Source organism: Mus caroli, chromosome 3, assembly GCF_900094665.2.
Source record: "Mus caroli chromosome 3, CAROLI_EIJ_v1.1, whole genome shotgun sequence".
Classification (NCBI taxonomy): domain Eukaryota; kingdom Metazoa; phylum Chordata; class Mammalia; order Rodentia; family Muridae; genus Mus; species Mus caroli.
The window spans coordinates 110,181,515-110,191,514 of NC_034572.1; the positions used below are offsets into that span (position 1 = coordinate 110,181,515).

General features: G+C 46.4%; 1 pseudogene; it reads left to right on the forward strand.

Annotated features, from left to right (window-relative positions):
- Positions 1–3,839: 3,839 nt before the first annotated feature.
- LOC115030790 lies at positions 3,840–3,936 on the forward strand (annotated as a pseudogene).
- The last annotated feature ends 6,064 nt before the right edge of the window (positions 3,937–10,000 follow it).

The window sequence follows — 10,000 nt, forward strand, 5'->3', positions numbered from 1 at the left end:
GGCACTGGCATAGCCTCACAAGAGACAGCTATATCAGGGTCCTGTCAGCAAAATCTTGCGGGCATAATCAATCGTGTTACTTACTTCATTATTTATTTTCTTAATTGCACTATCTAGTGCTGCAATAAACACCATGACCAATATGACTTGAGGGAGAAACCATGTCTTTCATCACACACTTTAGCTTAGATAACAAGGTTCGTGGGTCAAACCAAAAACTTTGGCTCCTGGTGACACAGGTTTCTGCTCCTGGCCAGCCTGCATCCTCTCCAGTGGCGAGGAAGGAACCCAACACCTCCTGTGCTAGGCAAGTGCTCCACTAGTGAGCAAAACTATTGCTTCTTGTTGGGGAAATTTGCTATCATCCTGTCTTTACAGGAAAGACTATGTAGAGAACCTGACACTTTAGGGCTTGAGAATCTCCACGTGCTTTGTGCCAGTGATTGAGCCCAGTTCCTCACATATGATAAGCACAGGCGTGGCTTTTGAACTAAACTGACAACCCCTTACCCTGACTATTAAATAGTGCTGCCAAGGGCTGATGACATAGTTCAGGCATAGGAACCCTAACTGCTATCAATAAGGCCCTCCCTATTCTTGATAACCAGGCCTGAGAATGAATTAAAGAAACCATTTGGAAGATTCCATTAGCCATGGAGACGGAGGCCAATGTAGGCTGCATAATGAGACTCTGTCTCAAAATGAACACAAACAGGAGAAGTGGTCAAAATCCTTAGCCATCAAGAAAATGAAAACTAAAAAAAAAAAAAAAAAAAAAAAAAAAAAAAAAAAAAAGAAAATGAAAACTAAAAACTACACTGACACCATAAATTGAAACTGTATTGGGATCCTATCTCACCCTAATTGGGATGGCTACTATCAAGAAAGCGAACACAATACTGGTAAGGTGTGGGGAGGGGGCAGAGGCCTTTTCCACTGCTCATAAGAATTAAACTAGTGCCACCACAGTGCCAATCATCAAGGCGATTCCTCAAAGAGCCAAAGGTAGCACCACTGTATAACCCAGCTCCGTACCACTCCTATGTATTCAAAGCAATCCAGCTCAGCGTGCAGTAGAGATACCTTGACAACCACATTCACTGTGTCAGTACAGTGACTCACAATCGAGTCGTGGAATCAGACTAGGTTCCCAGCCAAGGATAGGTGGATAAAGACAATGGGGTGCCAATGAGGTGGCTCCATGGGTCACAGGGCTTGCCACCAACCCTGACAACCTGAGTTCAGCCCTGAGATCCACACGGTGAAAGGACAGATCCAACTCCCTCAGATTTCCCTCTGATCTCCATATGTGCACCACGGCCCATATGTGTGCCCACCCATACACACACAAAATAAGTAAGAATAATTTTTACATTTAAGAGGCATACACAAAAAGGAAATGTGGTGTGTCTATCCGACAGTTCGTTATTCAGCCATAAAGAATGAAGTTATGCCATATGCAGGAGAAGTAATGGGATCGGAGAACATTCATTGCATTCAGCTCAGTAAACCAGACTCTGAATGCTTTGTTTTCTGTCATACGGGATCCAGATGTTTGTTTATATTTTTATTCATATTTATAGTTTAAAAGTAAAATTGCCCCCCACAGGCTCCTATTTCATTCACAGCAAAAAGGAAAATATTCCAAGAAGAAGGGGTGGGAAGGGGGAGAGAATGGGAGGAAAGATGAGCCAAGCAATGCCATTGAAACCCCACTATTGTGTACACTTACCCAAAAGAGTAATTAGCTGGAGGCCAGCGTGGGTCTGGAGTGTGGGAGTGATCCACAACTTTAATCCGAGCAGAGGCAGAGGTCTCTGTGTTGGAGGCCAACCTGGTCTACATTGCAAGTTCCAGGGCAGCCAGGGTTACATAGAGAACCCTGTGTAGAAAACAAACAAACAAACAAACAAAATAAACAAAAGGTAATCTTAAAAGAGCTTATTAAGATGGGCATGGTAGCGCATTCCTGTAATCTCAGCATTTGAGAGGTGCTGGCTGGAGGATCAAGAGTTCAAGTCCATCCTCGGGATATACAGCAACCTGGGCTGCAGAGTGGAGCCAAAAATAAACAAAACAAAGCCCCAAACACAAAGTTAAAGGTCTAAGAGACTGCATCCAGCCTCTGATGGCACCCAATGAAAATCTAGGACCAAACTGGCCAGGAGGGGCAGTGACAGAAGCTGCATTCCGTGCTGTAGAGGACGCAGCCACTCCTTAGGACAGCCCGGCAAGTTCTTGCAAAACTAAACATAGCCTTGCCGTATGCAGCAACTGCATTCCTTAACATCCACCCCAAAAAGGCTGAAATTTCCTCATCATACAAAAGCATGCATCTGTGTGCCCCTGGAATAGCTACAGACCATCACGGGAAATCTTAGAATCATTTTTTTAAAAAAATAAATCTATAGATTTAATTTGATCCCATTAAAAATCGAATCCATTTTTCATAGTGTCTTTACCAGCCAGGATGCTCAACAGAAGCAGACCCAGTTATACCACATGCACATGCAGGGTAAGAGGCCACTATAGAACCTATAGAATACTTCTCCTCTCCTCTCCCAGCTCTGTGCTACTGACATCAGACAGCTGCTATGTACACCAGCAAGGCCATACTTTGCTGCTGTCTGTGTAAGCTGTCTGTTCTCCTTTAAAGAGGTTTAAGGATGACAATGCTGCAGCCATTCACGGGTGGCACTGCCATCTCCAATACCCACACTTACTGGTGCCTATTTCCTTTGATTTTCCTTCTACCTGAGGGGTTTCTTTCACACTTTTTTTTTTTCAGTACAGATCTATTAAGGTCAATTATTTCAGCTTTTATAGGTCGGGAAAAATATTTTGTCTTCACCCTAAAACATATTTTTTCTTTGTAATTATTTTTTAAGGTTCGGTGCTCTGAATATATTCCCAAATGCCCTGTTGCGTTGCTTCGGAGAGGGATGTTTTCATTCTGAGAGGGATATCCTTGTGCTAGTCACCCACTCGGTGACTCTCTGAAGATTTGCTTTTTGTCTGTGGTCATGGCTGCTTCCTGTGCTCGGGGTTGGCTGGGCTTCTTAGACGCGTGGGTTCGTAGTTTCCATCGTGGGTTCGTAGTTTCCATCGCTCTTCAGAAGGACGTCACCATCGTTTGCTGCTTCTTTTCCTTGGCCGCTGTGGTTACACATCTGTACTTAAAATAGTGTGACTTGCTCCACAATTTCTGCTTGCTGATTCCCCTTATGACCTGAATTTTCCCTTCGGTGTGTTTCACTTTGGAGTGCTCTATTGCTGAGCCTTCGGGTTTACAAGCCTATTTTTCTGCAATATTTAATTGGCCTTTAACTCCCTCATGTGTCTCAACCATCCCAGATACCCTAGGATAGTTTTTGTCCCTTCATCTTTTGCTGTTTGGTCAGTCAATTTTATTGTATTTTATTTTATTTTATTTTTGTGGTTTTCTAGAAAATGGTCTCAGGCTGTCATTGAACTTCTGATCTCACTACTTCCACTTCCCAAGTGCTGGCAGGCTTGTCCCACTGTGGGGGTTTCAATAAGAATGGCACCCGTAGACTCAAGTTTGAATGATTGTGCCATAGGGAGTGGCACTGTTAGAAGATGAGAGCTTGCTGTAGTAGGTGTTGGAGGAAGTTGTAACTGTGGGTAAGAGGTCTGAGGTCTCATACACTCAATCTAAACCTAGTCTCTTGCTGCCTTTGGATCCAGATACAGAGCTCTCAGCTCCTTCTCCAGCACTGTGTCTGCCTGTACTACGGTGGCGTGCTTCCCGCCATGATGATATTGGATTAACTTTGAACTGTCAGCCAGCCCCAGTGACATGATTTCCTTTAACCTGCCCCGCCCCTAGAGGCGTTGTGGGTATGACTACTGTGTCACATGTGTATCAGTAAGTGGCAGAGAGAGTGTTCTGACCTGTGTTAGTAGCCTAACACTCCCTGAAAAAAAGCAGGCCTGGGATGACCACCATTCTGGCACCTGTGGGCCCTGACCAGGGAGATGTCCTGAGACAGCCGCTAATCTAGCACCACACAGATCTTGATGGTCTCCCGGGATGGAGAGCAAGTCAGAGACAGGACCAAGGGAAAAAGCTGGACACTAGAAGAGCCCTTCTGAGGGTCATCGGTCCCAGGAGGGCATGAGCCTGAGAAAGATGACCCCGCACGGGGCCACGCAGGCGCCCGGGCAAGGAGTGAGCCTAAGATGAACTCCAGTCAGGCACCATGGGGCCTGAGCAGGGAGCTAACATGAGATGACCACAGTCCCGTGTTGCGCAGCCCTGTGGGGGCAGACCGTGCCCAACATGACCCCTGCCCAGAGTCATAATGCACAAGCGGGGCATAGCATTCCTGAGACGACCCCAGACACCCAAAGACGCCTGGGCATCATGGGAGAGCTGACTCCACCCCTAGCTAGCCGCAGTACTAGGGAGAGCAGGCTCTGCTTATCACCGAGAAAGCACAGGAGAGCTGGCCTTGGCTGCAAGAGTTGCGGGTGAGCTGACCCAGAGGGTATGAGCATGGGCGAGCCAGCTGGCCCTGCCACTCCATGCAATAGAATGGACAAGGAAGAGAAATCTCCCCCCTCCTCCTCCTTCCTACCTCCTCCTTCCCCTGCCTCCCCCCCCCCCAATACCTGAGGCAAGTGGGAGACCTGGCCCTGGGGTCATAAGAATAGGTAAGTCAGTCCTGTCCCTCACCAGCTGCAGAACTAGCACTTGGGAGAGCAGCCTTGAACCTCGCCTGGGCAGCACAATAGAGCTGACCCTGGTGGCAGGGCACAGGCGAATATGTCCTGTCCTGAGGTCATGAGCATGCAAAATCTGGCCCACCACTTGTCTGCTGTGTGGTGACATGGACGAGGGAAAGATACCTTTCACCCCTTGTACGGCAGGCAGGGAGAGCTGGCCCCGGGGTCATGAGACCAGGAGAGCTGGCCCTACCACCGACCTACTGCTGCCCTCAAAGTGGGCCCTGCACCATGCCTGCGCACCCTAGTAGAGCTGGTCCTGGAGGTGGGGTGGTGGGTGAGCCAGCCCCAAGGGTCTGAACGTAGGAGAGCCAGGCCTACCTCTTGTCTGCTGTACCAAGGCATAGGCAAGAGGGAGATCCCCTCTCTTCTCTTTGCCCCTGTGACCTACAGTGGACAGGGGAGCCGACCCCGCTGGGATCACGAGAGCAAGAGAGCTGACCTGCCCCTCACCTTCTGCAGCGTTCGGGAGTGTGAACCACGCATCTCACCTGGGCAGCACAGTGGAGCTGGCCGTGATGGTGTAGGCATGGACGAGCCAGTGTCAAGGGTATGAAAGTGGGAGAGCTGGCTCCTCCCCTTGCTGGCTTTGTCACTGGATAGTCCAGCCAGGGCAAGGTATGAGAGATTAACCTGGTAATGTGGGTGCAGCAGAGCTCAAGGGCAAACTAGCTCAGGTACCTCTCAAGGCCAGATCCAGGGCTTTGAGTTGGCCCACTTCTTCATCAACCCGATAGATGAACTGGGATTATGCAAAGAGCCTGATCCAAAACTACAGGCTCTCCACAGCACGGAGCAACAACAGGATATCAGGAAGAGTCCCATCGAGGTTCCAGTGTTGATAGTGTAGCAGAAGCCAGAGGCCTCAGAACAAGCCAACGACTCATTGAAAGTAAAGTAAAGAAATGTGGGGGGAAAAAACGTGGGACACACTACTTCCACAAATTTTTTTCTTCTCTGTTGGTGGAAAGGTTGAAAGGGTGGAGAGCAGGTATGAGGAGAGGGGGTGATGAGTGGAATTGGGGTGCATGATATGAAATTCACAAAAAAGTTTTTAAAAAAAGTTTTCCTTTATAAGTGTTGTCATGGTCATGGTGTCTTTTCACAGCAATAGACCCAAACAAGACAACAACCACATCCAGCTTATTCAAGTATCTCAGATCTCATTCCTAAATTCTACTCACATTCTTTTTTTTTTTTTTTTTTGGAAGTAATAAACATTTTTATTGGATATTTTCATTTACATTTCAAATGTTATCCCCTTTCCCAGCTTCCTGTCCCCCCAGAAGCCCCCTACTCCATCCCCCATCTTCCTGCTTCTATGAGGGTGATCCCCTACCCACCCACCCACTCCCGCCTCCCTGCCTTCGCATTCCCCTACATTGGGGCATTGAGCCTTCACAGGACCAAGGGCCTCTCCTTCTATTGATGTCTCACAAAGCCATCCTCTGCTATATATGTGGCTGGAGCCATGTGTACTCCATGTGTCCATGTGTCCCTCCATGTGTACTCTTTGTTGGTGGTTTAGTCCCTGGGAGCTCTGGGAGGTACTGGTTAGTTCATATTGTTGTTCCTCCTATGGGGCTACATCTACTCATGTTCTTTATGTGTGTCCCTTATCTCTAACCAAGACATTTAATTTTTCCTTTGGTTTGAACATATGGAATATAGTTATACTGTGTCATTGCCTGGTAATGCTTGTCTGTTCACTTGCTTGCTTTGCTTGTTGTTTGTTTTTAAATAATTATTTATTTTATGTATATGAGTACACTGTAGCTGTCTTCAGACACACCAGAAGAAAGCATTGGATCCTATTACAGATGGTTATGAGCCACCATGTGGTTACTGGGATTTGAACTCAGGACCTCTGGAAGAGCACTCAGTGCTCTTAACCTCTAAGCTATCTCTCCAGCTCCGTTTCGCTTGTTTGTTTGCTTGCTTTGGTGCTCAGACACGCTCACCCTGTTCTCTGCCACTGAGCTGTTCCCTGGCTCTGGTCTCTTATTTTTATATCAAACACTGTTGGGACTTTTACCTTTTTGTGGCTGGACATTTTTTGTATTCTTTTAAATGCCTTGCATTGGTTCTGGGCCATAATTATGTTACTTAAAAAATAATGTTGCCTTTTTAGAAGTGTTACAATATTTATACTTTTAAATTTAACAAATATTTATACCAATAAAGACACAGGAGGCATAAACTGAGGTAAAAACCTGCTAGCCCAGAGAGGTAACTTTATTTTCTTAACAATATATAAAATATCAACTTATGAGACTGACTCTACAACTAAACAAGTAGCTCTTCAGAAATCTCCTTCAATTTGTCTCATTCTACTGCGCTCGTCTACCTTTCCCTTGAGCTCCTCCAACTCCGAGAGAGCTTCTTAGCTCTTCCCTAGAATACTGTTTGACCTGTGTCCTGCAAGCCAAAAGAGAAAATCCATCTTTTACCTCCAGAGAGAGAGAGAGAGAGAGAGAGAATCCAATTTCTATTAAAGAAGTCTCTCGCTCCTCCCTTATACCCTTGGTAGGCTGAGCCCTGTCATTGTGGGTGGGTTCCAATCTAGTAGGGGCCAAACTAGTAGAGTCTAACCCTAACCCTACCTTTAACCCTAAACTCTAGCCCTAACCCTAACCTCAAGGCTGTCCAGTTGACTTTGCCTCAGGTCATAGAGCAAAGACCACAAGAACCTCCCCCAAACAGTTTGTCTTTTTTTTTTTTTTCTTTTTAAATACTTTTTTGTTGTTGTTGTTGTTGTTTTTTCGAGACAGGGTTTCTCTGTATATCCCTGGCTGTCCTGGAACTCACTTTGTAGACCAGGCTGGCCTCGAACTCAGAGTTCCGCCTGCCTCTGCCTCCCGAGTGCTGGGATTAAAGGCGTGCGCCACCACGCCCGGCGCAGTTTGTCTTAAAATAGGCAGGATTTTCTTCAGCATTCGTTTCTATGGAAGCTTTTAGAAGCACACCCAAACCGCATGTCTTCAGGACGCACCTAACTGCATCCGACAGCTTCCACATCTATCTGAGTTTGTATATTTTGCTAACAACTGGGTTTTCTATGTACAACAGTCAAACATCCTGTAACAATGTGTCTCAGCTTTTACTTGGTGGCTCAGTACCACCCAGTTAGGAGCCATGACTAGCCCGAGCGAGCACTCTGCACCTAATTCACTTGCTCGTGGTTTGTGGGGTTTTCTAACTTGGCAAAGGTTAGGCATGGTGGTAGGCAGGCTCACCTCCCAGGCCTGGGTGAGTGCAATTCCTCTAATCTGTCCATTTGATTCTTTCCCAGCCTAAGGTATTGAGACACCGTTCAGTGCTTTACAGAGTAGACAAGAGTGGACATTTCTGCAGGTTTCCCTTTGAACTTCAGACTTGGGATGTTGTCTCCCATCTCTCCAGTAGTCGGTCCTGCCAGCTCTAGGCAATCAAGTCTCTTCAACATCCCATCCATATCCTCAGCTTGACAGCTACAGAGGTTAGGTAGAGAATTAGGGCCTGGGATGGAGGGATGGGTCTCTCTAGGATGGGGAAATAGAATAGATGGTTATGAATGGGTAGGGTTGTATATGCTGGAATAGGGGGGTTACATGGGAAGGGAGAGGGAGACAAGGGACGTAATATGAGGAAGGACTGAGATAAAACTCAGGGCCATTTGAGGGGTAGTATGGAAACCTGATACAGTAGAAGCTTCCTAAATCATATGCATGAAGATGCTCTCAATAAAAAGTCCAGATAATTAAGGAGACAGAGCCCAACTGGCTATGTCTCACCATCAAATAAAGCTTCCAGGACCAGGAATGAGTTACATATAATCAAGCTCTTGGCCAAATAGGTCCCATGGGAATCCCCAAACCACCCAGTGCCTACCTAGAGCGTTCACCCCTACAGACAAGTGTACATGGCCCTGGAAGGTACTCTGTAGGCCACCAAATGATAAAGGTAAACACCAACCAAGCTCCAAACTGATTCACAATAGTGAGGTGCACTGGGGTAATAGGGGCACAGACTTGTGGCAGTAACCAACAAATATCTGATTTGAGTGAAGACCCACTCCATGAGATGGACCCCAAACCCAATGCTGATTGAGTGGCCAAGAACCTAAGACTGGATAGGCCCAAGGGCCCAAGGGAAAAATGGAGCACTACTGTTCTGCTAAAGGAAGGTAGCCCTAAAGTGACTCCTAACAACATTTTGCTATGGTCATAGATCCATACCTTGCTCAGCCATCATCAAAGAAGCTTCCTCCAGCAAGAGATAGGGGACAAATACAGAAAACCACAGCCAGAAAATATGCAGAGTAAGAGAACAGCCCCAAAAGGGATTTATTACTCTAAGAAATCCCTCCCTCGGGGAAGAGGAGGCAGAGTGTGAGAGCCTGAGGGGATGGAGAACAGCAAGGAATCAAGGCAGTGTGCACGGGGCCTCACAGGTCTGCACCACATGGGGTCCTAGAGCTGAAAGGGGAAGAGAATACATGCCTGCATCCCTAACCCAGACACTGCAGTCTCTGACTGATGGCCACTTGCAAATACTTTTTCCAAGTGAGTCTCACTGAGGAAGCAAACCACTCAGTAAGGGTCAGCCGAAAGTCCCTGAGTAGACAGCCAACGGAGAACAAAGACAGTGGCACCTTTGAAGGTTCTTAGTCTCATAATGTTAAGTCGGGCATTTTTTAACAGTCTAGGTCCTTTGCATATGCATTATGGCTTCTAGTTTTGTGATTTTGTGGGATTCCTGTGTGTGCCGATGTGCATCTTGGCATCTGTATAGATTTCTTGTGCTTTCTCTTTGGCTCATTTTCTTGTTTTGGCTGTTTTGTGCCGTTTAAATTTGTTTGCTTTTGTTATAACTTATTTTATTTATTTATTCCATAGAAGCCTATTTGTTTTCTAATGAGAGACAAAAAGGGAGTGGATCTGGATGGGGGCGGGGGTGGGAACTGGGGTGGGAAGGGAAACTGTAATCAGAATATACTGCATGGAAAAATCTATTTTCATTTTATATGTACATATATATAAATTGAGGATCTATGTATATATAAAGAGTGGAGATTCACACACATGTATAGACATAGGCATAGGCATACATGTATATCCATAGCTCAGTGATCACCTTGGTTTCGCCTCACTGTGCTATGGCCTGAGAACTTTACCCTGGCTGCGAGGAACAGCCTGTGCTTGTTTCTGTATCTCAGGGAACGCTGCCTCTCATTGCTTGATAGTTAATATCTTGAAAATTGCCATACTAT